A 14,054-nucleotide genomic window follows, 5' to 3' on the forward strand; every position below is an offset into this window, starting at 1 on the left:
GTGTTTCCATCCCACTTACAACGTGGTTGAGGAGATCACTATATGCGGAGTAGTGCACGCACGACGTATGTTCTTTTTAGAGAGGTTTGTAAATACTCTCGAAGATTTTGTGCGGCTACGGTCTCAACCAGAGGCATGTATGGTCAAAGGGTGGATTGTGTAAGATGCATTTGTTTACATGTTAGAGTATTTGGCACAAGCTGATCCCTTTATGCCTCGCATGTGGTCAGACTAGAAGGATGCAAGGATGACTTCACACTTGGCAAGTGGAAAGGGAAAATTATTAAGCATGGATATGAATATATCTTGAGTGGTCAATAACATTTTCATTCTCAATGCAAAGGTTATGACCAAGTGGGTGGACTTGTGGACAATGGCAAAAGCAATGCGTTTGCAGGAGAGAAAAGCATAGAAACAAGTACATGGAGGAAGGAGGGCACCCCTAGTGCCTAGACACCTTGATTGTTTTCCATGTCTCATTAGTGTAGATTGGGTTCATGAGAGAATAACAGAATCAAAAGCGTGCGGAGAATACATCATCGACAAAGAATGGGGGTGTGCATGAGGGTGCATACCAAAGGTAGAGCACTCATATACCTAAACCATATTGTATAGTTTTTTCTTGATTTTATCATTTTGATCGACAAAGATATTTTACTATTTTGTAGTGCCTTTCCTTTAACTCTATGTTGATAAAGGGTCGTCACTTTTGTATGCACCACATTGAGGAGAGTAGAACCACCATGGGCTTTAGCATCATGGGCAACTTTGACATAGATCGTGAAGCCAGGTATTGTGGAACTATTGAAAGGATACTAAAGAATAATTTTAGAACCTTTCATTCATCTTCAAGTGCAAATGGTTTTGAAAATTTTTCTAGACAGCATGAGAATGGACTTTACATGGTGGGCTCTAGTGTGCATCACAGAGGGAGGTATGATAATTTAGTTTTGCCATGCAATTATGAGAAGTGAGTGAATACCTTTTTCATTCTTATTTGTTTGTAACATTAACTATACCAGTTACTCACTTTGAGCTTCTCTTCTATAGGTCATCTATATTCCAACAATCCACCAACAAAAACTTTGGTTTGGAATTCCAATAACACCTAAGGGGAGAACCATTTTTTCCACTAATGAAGTGGAGAACATATTCGACCTTCTTCCACCTCCTACTTTGGATGAGGGGGAGAGAGAGAGAGAGAGGAGAGGGAGATCGATGATTCAAGTCTGGTGGACGCAAGTCTTAGCAATGACAATTGCCATGATGATGTTGATGAGATGGAGGATGACGAATTCAAAGATAATGAAGCCAATGCATCCACAAACGACAATTTTATATCTCTCTTTATTGATTTAGTATCCATGGGTGTAGAATTGGATGAAGCTTCTTGTAGGGGTCTTTTGTAAGATAATTCATAAACATTTTGTATACTTTGAGTTATGAATTTTTTTTTTCATGTCATCCACTCATCTCTCTCTCCCCTCTTTCTCTCTCTTATTTTGTGCAACATGCTATATTATGTTAATCAAATGATAGTGATTAATTCAATTGATAACAAAAGTGTAGACCATGTGCACATTGCGGAAAAATAAAGCTTGAGGAAACTAACATAGGGGTTATCGTCTCATAAAATGTGTACACAATTCACTCTATCATGCCCATGCCTTAACAAAAGATGTCGTCCATGTTTAGCTTCTCATCTCTGACAATGCTTGCTTTAGGTGGAGCCGCATGCATTACGTTAGGCTGGAGCATGCCCTTTGTTGTTTCATGTTTATCCACATAGCTAACTATTGTTTCATGTTTTCAATCTTTTTTTTTTTAATTTGAAAATCTCATATAACATTCTTTGTTTTTTTTTTTTGGGGGGGGGGGACACCAAAACAAAGGGAAACACTAAAATTTGAACGTTTAAGACTAAATTTGAATACTTAGGTGCTAGGAATAAACGCGATAATTTTTGCGGCAATAATAGAGGCAACTGACGCGATAATGAGCGTGAAAATAAACACCAGAATATTTGAAATGATCCCCCCCCCCCACCCCTCCCTTCTCTCTCTTCCCTCCCTAGCTGATTTTGGACTCTCTCTCTCTAGAAAACGTGGTAAAAGGCCGCCGTAAACAATTAGAGATTTTCATAGTGTAAGACAATAATCCACTCCAATCTCATTAACTCTCCAAGTTTACCTTTACATGCCTTAGACAAAGTTTTAAGTAATAGGATAATGCCCAAGCTCATATTTACCATTCCCTTCATGATTCTAAGCAATAGTGAAAGTGAGGTTAACACCTAACTTGGAGAAATACTCCATAAAAGAAACTAGAAAAAGTTGTTCATCTCCACAAATTAGTTAATGAAGATGGCCATGCAAAAAACACCTTTAGATTTTCATTTAGCTTTATGCTATTTTTTATCAATTCATATTACGTTTGATGTTATTCCTTAAAAGAATTTTCTATTTAAATAACTTATGTGGTATTGGAGGATTATTCAAAAAAGTCTCTAAAAGCCACACAACTGGCTGTTGTTTTATAGGACTCGTGCTAGTTTTAGTAACGGTGGCCCACATAGCTCTATGCGGAACATAAAGACTCTCGTGAAACTTTTTGATAAGCTCCTTTTGAGTGTCCTTATCATTTGTAACTCTCAATGACATCCCATTTTTTTTTGTTTTGGATGCTTCTACAAGTACCCATCTTTTAAAAAGTATCCATACTCTTTTTTGCATATTCTTTTGAACTCTTGATTAGACTATTCTTCTTGCCTTGTCAAAGTGCTTTGATAGCATCACAAAAATCTTGGACTCAAATTTAGTCCTTTTAGCGCTAGAGAGAGAATTTTCCATGATTAATAGATGGCAGGCTACCATAATGGTGGCTCTGATTTTTCTTAGTTCTATCTCAATTTTTTGCAATTTTAAGAAATAGTTTTTAGTTGCTTAAAAAACATTAACAATAATATACATTACAATTTGCTCAAATTTTTCTCTTGTAAGGACAACTAAATACGAGACAATTGAGGCATAGCTCACACTCAATGCAGTTTGGGCACCTTTTCAATAAGCAAGATTTCATAGTTCTCTCGCTCATTCCCAATACTTGTGTGCTCTACTAGCTATTCTACTTACATTCCACTACATGAATGCTCTTTGCGCACAATGACTCTCTCTCTCTCTCTCTCTCTCTCTCTCTATAAAATTCAAGGTTGTAGAAGAAGCACTAATGGAGAACAGAAGATCCCAAGGACCATTCACAAACATTAAGACAATGGAAGTATTCAATATCTTCAATTTAGACAAGGGTCGATGGCTTTCCACCTTCGTTATAATTGAAATCTCGGTTCTCCTATAGACAAGGAAAAGAAAGTGTAGGGGGAATGAGTTTGTGAATAGTTACAAAGGTAGGGGAGGTGCTCATTGAGCATGCATATATGCACTTTGAGCTACGTCTCGAGCACCACTCATAGGGTTTTCAAGTAACCGACAAAATTGTATGCTTTTTAAGAACAATCCAATGAAGTTTCTCGAGGTGTGTTGTGGACATGATCTCTTCAACTTCATGCAAAACCTCTTTAGTCATTTTATCCTTCATAGAAGATTATATTTTGCATGACAATTCTCCAATCTCATTATCAACTTCTTCACAAAACTTCACTCCTTTCTTCTTAATGGGCTTTACTTTCAACCCATAGGTAATTGTCTCAACCATTTAAATGGAATGTCTAGTAGCCATATCCTCGATACTACCTTCTCATTTCTCGTTTGCCAAATTTTATCCCTAGGGTTTACCAATTTCATTGAAGTGAATTTTGTCATCTTTAAAGAAAACAAGCTCACGACTAAGTGAAGGTAATATTTTCAATAAATTTATCTTCTATCAGTAGCTTGTTGCTACTACATAAACATAGCAGAGGCTTGAAACATTTTCATTAAGGTCGGATCAAACCTCTTTCTTACTCCATAGCTCTAAATCTTTGTTTTGAGACCTTCAATGAAGCTTTCAAACCCTCACCCTTGCCTGGTTAGCATTGGGTTCACTAATAACTATGTCAAAAAGTACATAGTGTGGCTAGGAAAGTGCCAAGTCTCAACCTATGAGAGTTCATAACAAAATCAAGTGAATTGCATATAGTTTGAAGCAAAAGACATACTTAGAAAGAACAAAATTCTAGTCATGAAAGCCTTAATTCAAAAACGAATCAAGATCAACTTGACATTCTTATATGTGTCTCATGGTTTGGTGTAGTCTCGCTTCAAATTCCAGAGATACAACACCCATCCCCCCTTTTAAAACCAAAATTTTCCACTTCAATTCTTCGTTAAGACTGGAAGCTTAGGAGCTTCATTGAACAATCTCAAATTCATATTTGAAGAGGGAAAACCCTAATTGGTGGCCTCATAGTCTTGGAAATTGGGTGTAAATAATGTGAGAGTGCGCGTGTGCAGAAGCGTGAGAGAGGAGAGAGAGAGACAATAGACCACAAACCAAAATGATGGAGTAGGGAAAGAGATGCGATCAACCCCCCATGACTACCAACGCAAGGGGACCGTACAATGATCAGATGATAACAAAATGTGAATCCCTCATGGCCCCATATATATGAGTGTCCAAGGTGGGTGCCCAACTCAAGTAGGCGGACCGCCCCAAACTTAGCTGGCCGAACAAGGTACAACCATGCTATGGGTGGCCATCCTAGAGACACTAGCCATACAAGGAAGTGCCCTAGACCTGTGTGAAGCAGTAGAGTGGTGTAAATCTGACACCCCCTCTCAACACCTGATGCTAAACAAACCACGTGAAGCCAAAGATGTGAGGCAAATGATGAAGATGTCTATTCCAATGTCCATTCAAGAATATCCCATGAGTGTAGCAGCAGTCTCGTGCCTACAAACCGTCGAGATATCTCCATGGAAAAGTGTCATCACAAGTAGTGTAGCAAACTAATGTACTCTGTCGATATACGTTGAAGATACTGCGTGAAGGTCCCAAACTTAGTGTGAAAACAACTCATTGTCATAAAAGAAGTGCCAATAGACCTACAAGTGTCTAGCCCAATAGGATCTATGGTGTCTATAGCCAAACCATTTTGAGAAAATTAGGAATCCCATGGACCATCATGAGAATGACCCAAAGCCTGTCAATGCATGAACTTTCAACCTATTGTGGCGAGGTGGCTAGAGATGTGAAAAAACTTTAGGAAGGCCAAATGTAGCGGTTTATGCTATAAACGTTCTCTAAAACTTGGAAAGCCAAACTAAGCAGTCTGCATTGTAAAAGATAATGTAAGAATTAGGAAAAATATGAACCCTCTAGGGGCCCTTTGGGATTAAGGTTAATTAGAGGTCAGCCAATAGAAGAGGGTGGTGGACACACTCTATACCCTCAAAAAAGTAGGGGGACAAGGTAGCTTTACACCTCTTAATTGCCTCTTACCTAGTGAGAAGGTAAGGGAGGTGGCTAGGGGAAAGAGGGGGGGGGGGGGGGGGGGGGGGGGGGGGGGTCCCCACTTTGACCTCCTTTTCCCCCACTTTTTGGCTCAGATTTAAATACACTAAAAATTTCAAATTTTCAAAAATTTCAAATTTCAAGTTTTCCCTCCTTAAAAGGTCCCCAAACCTATTTCATGGTCAAAAAAAGTATTTTTGACCTTCAAAAGTAAAAAACGTGCACTAAAAAATCCAAAAAATTGATTTTTAAAAAAAACAAATCAAAACATCATTTTCACCCTCCAAAGTCTTTCCAAACCTATTCTATAGCTAAAAAGTGTTTTTCTCTCTCTACAAACCCTTCCAAGCTCTCCATTGCTGCAACAACCGCATGCACCCCCTATAGTCCATCATTATCTCTCTGCTAGCTTTCTCCCACCTCCATTGTAGCACCAAGCAAGCTCCTCCTCAATCTCTTCCCCTTACCCACCACATAGTTTCACACCAAGCTAGCTCCTCTCCCTTGTCTCACCTCCATTACAACATGAAACAAGATTCTACTCCTTCTACTTTCATTCACTCACACTACATGGAAACCTCTACTCCCGAAGGTGGCAAAAGTATGAGCTCGCATGAGTTGCATACCACAACAATAGGAGGTGCGAATATCGCGTAGGCATTGCAAGGGTTCATCTCCAACATAAAGATAGAATGGTAAGAAAAAACTACCCTTGTAGCTTACATTCAGAGCTTAACATCATCTCCATCTTTAAGTTTATCATGCTGGAGAGAATTAATCTCTTTATGGCTTTCAGTGTTTAGGCTTCACACCTCATAACACTGGGTGGTGCTATTTTGTTGATGGCTTTGGTGCGCCATCTATAGTTGTGTAGCATGTGATTTGAGTCTCACAATGTAAGTAAGTTGTGTTATCTATGGAGAGTCGTCAAAGATTTTTCTTGTAATTTATTCTTCGTATAATTGTCATTGGATAATTGGAATGATATCATTTTCTACTTTATAACTTTGTGCTCACATAATCTTTTGTTTACTTATAGATTCAACTTCTTTAAGAGGACATGAGCAAGCAACCATGTGCAGAGATGGAAATCACTCTATTTTTGTCCCTTGAGGAACCTTTCAGTACCATGTTAAAAGATTTTGATAAGAATAGTAGGTGTTTTTTTTAGAATCTTGAACCAATAGGGACTCTCTAGGAGCTCTCATAGAAGCCATCCATATAGTACTACTATCTTCCCTAGTGTCATAGACACACAAATACTCAAGTGTATATGAATCTCTAGATGAGGAAGACAAATACTTGTAAGAGAAGCCTAACAACAACAACATTGTCTCCATTTGTAATTATTTTTCATGAGGCTGGATTCCTCTATAAATGCAATATAAATATGTTTTTTTGTTAAATGGTGTCTCATTGAGTGAGAGTATTTAATTTAGATTACTGAAGTTTCATAAAGATCTGAGAAAATATTGTTTACTTTCATGGATATTTTGATTTGCCTGTACGATGATTCAAGTCGCAAGTCTTAATCACTCCACCTTGAAGAAATTCAAGCAATATTTTGATTTCAGTTTATTCATTAATGGTTATTCTTATTAAAGTGGATCATAAAATTTGTCAAGATGTCCTCATTTGGGGATGTTGAATATATATCATTAGCAATGTTTCACAAGTTAAGAAAGCTAAACTCTTGCTTTCCAACATGTTATTGCTTCCATACTATGCATATGCCAAGCTTGATTAGAGAAATGATCACTTGAGATGGAGGTGTCTATGTGTAGGGGTGACTTATTATTGATTCTTGCTTGACATTCGTGCATCCACGAATGCAGAGAAGCACCTGCACCCATACACAACCAATTGCAATAGCCTAACAAGCCTACTTCTCCCCTCCCAAGATATTGAAGAACCATACACACTCGTCTCACCGACAGTATGAAGATCTTGGGATGACCTCTGCTCACCCTCACGTGCGGCCTTCAGTGCAAACACCGCGAACAAGCAATATGTACACTTTTGCTGTGCGGAGTACATGGTGGTGGAGGCATACGATTTGTGATGTACGTGAGCACCATGGCAGCTGTTGTGTGAGGAAGCAAAGAATGAAAAGAAAGAGGAGGGAGGGAGAGGGAGGAACATGGAAGGAGAGAAGGGGGCAGGGGGGGAGAGGGAGAGAGAGGGGAGGAGGAGGAGAGAAGGGGGTAGGGGAGGGAGAGGAGAGGGAGATAGGAGGAAGGAGGAGGAGAGAACAAAGGTTTTTTTTTAAAAAAAAAGTGGACTTTTAATGTTTGTAGGTTTAAAAAAATGTCAAAAATGATTTTTTGATGTGTATATATGTTGGGAGGGAGTTTTAAGTAAAAAATAAGTAAAAATATCTACATTTTGTCAAATTTTGGCTCTTAGTGACCCACATTTTTGCTGATGTGGCCACACCCCTTTACTCCCTTCACTTTCCAAAAGCTAGAGAGAGAAAGTGACCTCTTAGGTCCACATCCTACATGTGTCTAAAAAAAAGGCTAGAAAAGTCTACTCAAAACTAGCTTCTTGAATGTCCTTGTCCCATTAACTCTACACAACATTAGCGTTAATCCCTAAAAATTAGGATTCCTTACAAGGCCCATGCAAAGTCCATATTTCTTCTAATGGCTACAACTTTCATCGGGAGACTGCACGCACCACCGAATGGTATTCTATGAGTAGGTAGGGTAATCCAAGATGAGGGGAAAGCCAAACTCGATAGTCTCTATTATGAAGGGACTCTGAGAAGAGGTGTGGTCACACCAAGTTGTCTGCGCTGTAATCACCCGTAGAAGAAGCGAAGCCAGACTAAGCAGTATGCACTATGAAGATCCTCTAAGAAGAGGAAATTCTAGGCCAATCTGTTTGTGTTGTCTTTCATGTATCTCTTGCATCCAACCCTCCAGTGTCTACCAAAATAGAATCCATGCCAACAACGCTACGAAACCGCATCTCGATGTGGCTCTCAATGGGAATGAGCTAGGAGTGGCCTATTGCCCAGGTCGGCGGTTAAGTTTGTGTTGTAAGGTTACTAAGGGTGATTGTAAGAAACTATAAGTTATCAATCCAAATGACCAAGAGTGTAGAAGAGCAACTACACTACCATCCAAGCCAAGCTTTGGATTGTAGTCACAAAATGATGCGTGATCTTCCATATTGCGCAAGTACAACTCTCCAAGACATTTTAAAGCACTAAAGTCCCACTCCAGTCTGTAGATCCAAGCAATGAACGTGTCCAGAAAGAGATCCAAGATCCTCTCCCTAAGTCCATGTAGATGCTCTTGTGTAAGCAATTGATCTAGCATGTCGAGTTCAAGTGGTAAGTGCCTGTTCACCCAAGATGGTGGTGTGTTATTTGGGAATGTCAGAATCCCATATGCCATGAGCATGGACATATCTCTTGTGAACTCCTCTGATGAGTGCATAGGTGTGTCTATGGAGAACCACAAGTCACCACTCCCTCTGGAATGTGCAGTCATCGAATGATAGCTAGAATGAATGGATCTCTCAAAGATTGTATACCTGTAGATGATCAAGACGATGTCAAAGAGATTGTGTACTGCAGTAATCACTGAAAGACCACATGGACCACCATCGCGATGGTGTCTTGGGAGGCGATAACTTCATCATTTGTAAAAAAACACAAGCGAAGAGACCGATGTCCACCCAAAAATGCAACTGTGAAGTGATGGAAACGCTATTGTCTAAAATATTTTCAGCATTCTTGTACGCTCTTGATAGGGTCTAGAGAGGTGTAAAAGGGTCTAGAGATGGTGGTGAATGACACCCACCAAGCCAAGGTGGATGAAATTAAGGACAACAATTTTGTACCACCATCCTTGCTCTGAACCATAAGTGCGATTAATGGCTTCCTTGCAATTGGATGGGATACCAAGGGTTGATCAAACACCCTTCTAAATAACAAATGGTCAACCACACAGGCTAGATAACATTAAGTGCTCTGTAATTGGGAAGAAATTATCATTTAGATACACATATTGCAAAGCAAAAGCCTCCCAATGGTCTTTCCCTACAGAAGGTGGAAGTTAACGATGGGGGAATGGGAGGCACTTGAATTTGATAAATGAAAAACATTGACCTTCAAATATGCTCCATGATGATGCTTGCACGACATCCTTGTGAATAACTAATGCATCCTTGTGAATAACGATTGGCATCTCAGTCATCTTTGCAAGTATCTCAATTTGAGATATACATTTCGCATGCAATATCTCTTTGTTGTCAATGACAAGGTTGTTTGGTAAAAGAAAAGAGCTTTATTGGTGAGGAAATTGTGTTTTGGTGATGTATTTCTATAAAAGCTTGTAGCTAATGCAAATTTTTCTTTTGCTCCTATGAATAAATAAGGTGTTTTGAATCTCATTTCTGAGCATATTTGTTCATTTTGAAGTTGTTGGTTTTCATTTTATTTCTTAATTTTGGTTTTTGATCAAAATGTTCAATGTCGTTGATTGAAAATGTCCATGCCTTTAGTCTTGTGTCTTTTGATGTTTTTTTGTATGTTTTATTTAAAAACTATAATTTCAAGTTCATTTTAAGGATTTTTTTTTAAAAAAAAGTGACTTTGGATAGATATTTTAATTTTATTTCTCACATTCACAAAACTCTAGCTCTAAGCTCTCCTTGCCATCTTCCTCACAAACGAACCCATGGTAGCATCCTATGATGGACTCCTCGCACAACTAAAAAAGGTTCACCTTGCAGATCAGCCGCATGAGCTAATGAGTGTGTTTGAGGGCACAATGAACATGTAGGCCATTTTCAACCTACATGCAAATGCATTCACCGCGGAGGTAGGAGAGGCTTTCCGAGAGACTTTTGTCTTCGAAGTAAATTTCAAATTTGGCCAACTCTGCCTTGCCACTTGGATCCTTCATGCTCACATAGAAGCAAGCACTCGGAGTGTCTCTTATTGGCATTTTCCTTTGAGTATTACTTCTGAATTCCCTCAAGTACAAGTAAAACCAAAACCATGCCCCAAGCTATGAACCGGGTGCCTATACACCCATTCCCAAGTCTTTGAGTTCATCCTCATTGTCTATCTATCTTGTGTCTTGTTTGGCGAACCCTTTGACAAATAGGCAAAAGCAAATGTATTTGTCAACCATGTAGAGGTGTTTGAGGAGATTCACTAGAAACCATGCGTGTTGAATCTCTCAAACACAATGGCATATTTGCCTGTGTGCTACTCCTTGTAATAAAAAAAAAGGGGGGGGGCGAGAGCCCCCCCATCATCTGTGTACGCGGACAAAGGAGAAGCTCGAACCCCCCCCCCCCCCCCCCCTCCCCTTATTTTTTTATAGATGCACGAGCGAAGCCTTACTCTCACTTCTCAATGGGCTCGAAGATGTTGATATGGGTAAAAATAATTCATGATATTTCTAGTTAGGAGCTACTTGTGTCTAGAAATTTTTTCTTGCCAAGACGCTCTGGGATGTTTTGAATGGATGGTGAGGCTTGAATCTTATAGCATGATGCGGCAATATGCAAAGTGTTGATGCTTACTTGTGTTCCTTGCTTGAGTCTCCTTGACTTGCTACTATTGTCAAAGCCTTTTTGTGCAAGTATTATTTTCTATTATGTATATGCATGGCTCAAAAGGAACGCTGAAAATTAGCATCTTAAAATAGCTTCACAAAGCCTAAAGATTGTGTAGACATTTCATAGGCTCCATGCTTGCAGGCACTACCACCATGCATTTTATAGGCTCTATGCCTACTAGGAATTGGAATTCAAATGTACATTTCTTTTCCTTGATACATCCGTTTATATGCTGCCATATGAACTTGTGTTAAAACTACATTCTCTACATGATGTTCTTGTGCATTATTCAGTTTGAGATCTTTTGCTACTTATTTTTCAACTCTCTTGCCGTATAATTTTTTGATTCCAACTCCTAAGAGGTTTGTCTGGATATTTTTCATAGTCTCCATGTCTATGAAATTTCTACACAATTTGAATTCACATCCCCAGCGTGGAGCCTATGAAAAATGCGCTCTGGAAAAAAAGGGCAAGTCTAGAGGCCCCCCATTTTTTAGATGCACAAACAAAACAGGTGAGTAGGTTCATCCCATAAGATTCACTAAGTGTCAAATATGTGCCAAGAAGTCTAGGCTAGTTTTAGTAGGTGACAAGCATGAAACTGATTGGTTGACATGTATGCCAAATGTGGTGTGCGTGAGCAGTTGGTCCCGTGGAATGCACTGATTTCTAGATATGCACCAAATTAATTTCAATAGGTGACAAGCACGGGAATCTCTCCAAATGCAATCAATAAGTAGTTGTTTTGATTAAGGTTATCTTAGGGTTTCTCCATCTAAAGTGAGGGTATGCTAGTTTTGTTGAGATTGTTGTCAGACCAATAAGTAGTTGTGTTTTGATTAAGGTTATCTTAGGATTTCTTATGGATGGGGATAGGGGTTGGTGAAATTAAGGCAGGACATGCTTGGTTTGGGTGTTGGATGTGATGGGGTTCTAATAGTAACTAAGACTCGGGTCTATTAAGGCTATCAGGCTAACAAAGTGATAGGAGGGTGGTTGGCCGCACTCTAAAGGGAGGTAATTTCTTGACACACAATGATTTCAAGAGGAGATGCTGATATGGGCATAAGAACCAGGGTGATATTGTCGGTTAGGGGCTGTTTATAAAGAAACATAAATTCTTGCAATGCCCTGGTCCACTTTTATGCCAAATGTGGTGTGGTTTATTTTAGAAAGCACAAGCAATGGTTGAGGAGGTTCCTCTCTGGTATGTCATCTCTAGACTTTTGTCACAATATGGTCAGGATGCTATGGGTGTTGTTGATGGATGCAAAGAAAGGGTGTCTCTCTAGATGGAATGATCTATGGTTGGATCTTGAAGGATGTGGCACTAACACAATATGATGATTTGTGTAAAAGAATTAAGAATAATATTGTTAGTCAGGTGTTGCTGTGAAAGAATGTTGTGCTTGGAAATGCCTTGATTGACATGTATATTAAGTGTGGAAACTTCAAAAATCACAATAAGTGCTTAAGGAGCTTCATATTTGGAACACCATATCTTGGCATGCATTAAGTTACTGGGGGATATGTAGGTGAGGTCCAAATGCAATCACCTATGCTTGCATTTGAGCAGCATGTGGCAACTCAAGTTAAGGTGATGTGGGTTTCTTCTACCAATGCTAGGTACAGGTCCTTCAACCTCACATCTGATGATCTTTTCAATTCAAATGAGTTGTAAATGTGTTGCTTCAAGTTTATGGGAAGATACAAGTGATCTTTCTGGAGACTCTATTTCTTCAAATGTCATGCCTCCAAACATTGTACATGTTATATACCCCCCCCCCCTCCCCAAAAAAAAGAAAGAAAAAAACCCTCTCAACAGAACAACACACATGTATGCTTGTTGGAATTGTTTGGATCACAACCACTCTTCACTAGATTTGACAAGTATAGTCTACATATCTTACCCACATCTCTATGTGGTCTGCATAGCACAAAAAACACCAAAAAGATCACACAAATCAAAATCAAATTTTAATTTATGCAAAGAGTTTAGCGCTAACAAAAGTATCAAAAAGGTCCAAAACTCAAAAAGACTTGGGAAAAATGGTGAACAAGTTATATACTTTAAGGCTACATTTTGAGTTTGGTGGTGGGACATGGATTGCACTCCATATTCCCCAACACCCAAACTTCAAAAGATTTCAGCAAGAGACTCCCCTTATCTGCACTAATGCACAACAACAATCACAGTGGAAAAAAGAGTTCAAGCACGGATTACGATCCATGTCACCAATAGCTTAGAGTTGGGTCAAATCTTGCAAATAGTTAGAGCATAGCTTTGGAGGCCACCCTTGAAATTTGGTTGAATTTGGACAACATTTAGCCTAAAATCCCAAAATTCTCCAAACTCAAAATCCAAATGGTCATTTTGATAGAGACCAAGTAAAAGTAGTGCAAAACCCAAAAAGTATTGCCCAATCATTGTAGAAACATGCCAAGATTCCATCCCACAAATTTTGTATCATTCGGCTCTAGAACATGGACCGTGAACCATGCCCCAGATGCCATTACGCCCCAGAATTTGATCTATAGGGCAATGAAGGTTTCAAATAAATCCACAAGTTTAGATGGAGTTCAAGAGAGTGTACTCCAAACATTAGATCAAGGAAAACTAACACCTACTAACCACAAGATTGCAACAAAGAGGGCCACAAAAATTAGTTTTGGTCAAAGTCAAGAATATATGGCCATGAGTTGGGAAACTAGGCTAACTTAGTAAAATATGATCTAAACTTGAAAAGATTTCATCAATGTGCTAGGATTATCTATTAGGATATACTCCCCAATTCTTAGCCCATTACATTACCAAACATGGATTGCGATCCAAGTATCCATCCCAGATCCTTAAGCTAGAATCTAGCCATCATGACCCACATGATAACTATAGCCCAACCCCTAAGTTTCAAGTCATATAAATACAAAAACCCTTGTGGAAATCCCAAGTTTCTCCAAGTCTACAAAAAAATGCAAAATTTTACTTGAGGTGCAAACTAAAGACCCAAACCCAAAAGGATTGC

Source organism: Adiantum capillus-veneris, unplaced genomic scaffold (assembly GCF_014529385.1).
Source record: "Adiantum capillus-veneris isolate H3 unplaced genomic scaffold, ASM1452938v2 Hic_scaffold_325, whole genome shotgun sequence".
NCBI lineage: Eukaryota > Viridiplantae > Streptophyta > Polypodiopsida > Polypodiales > Pteridaceae > Adiantum > Adiantum capillus-veneris.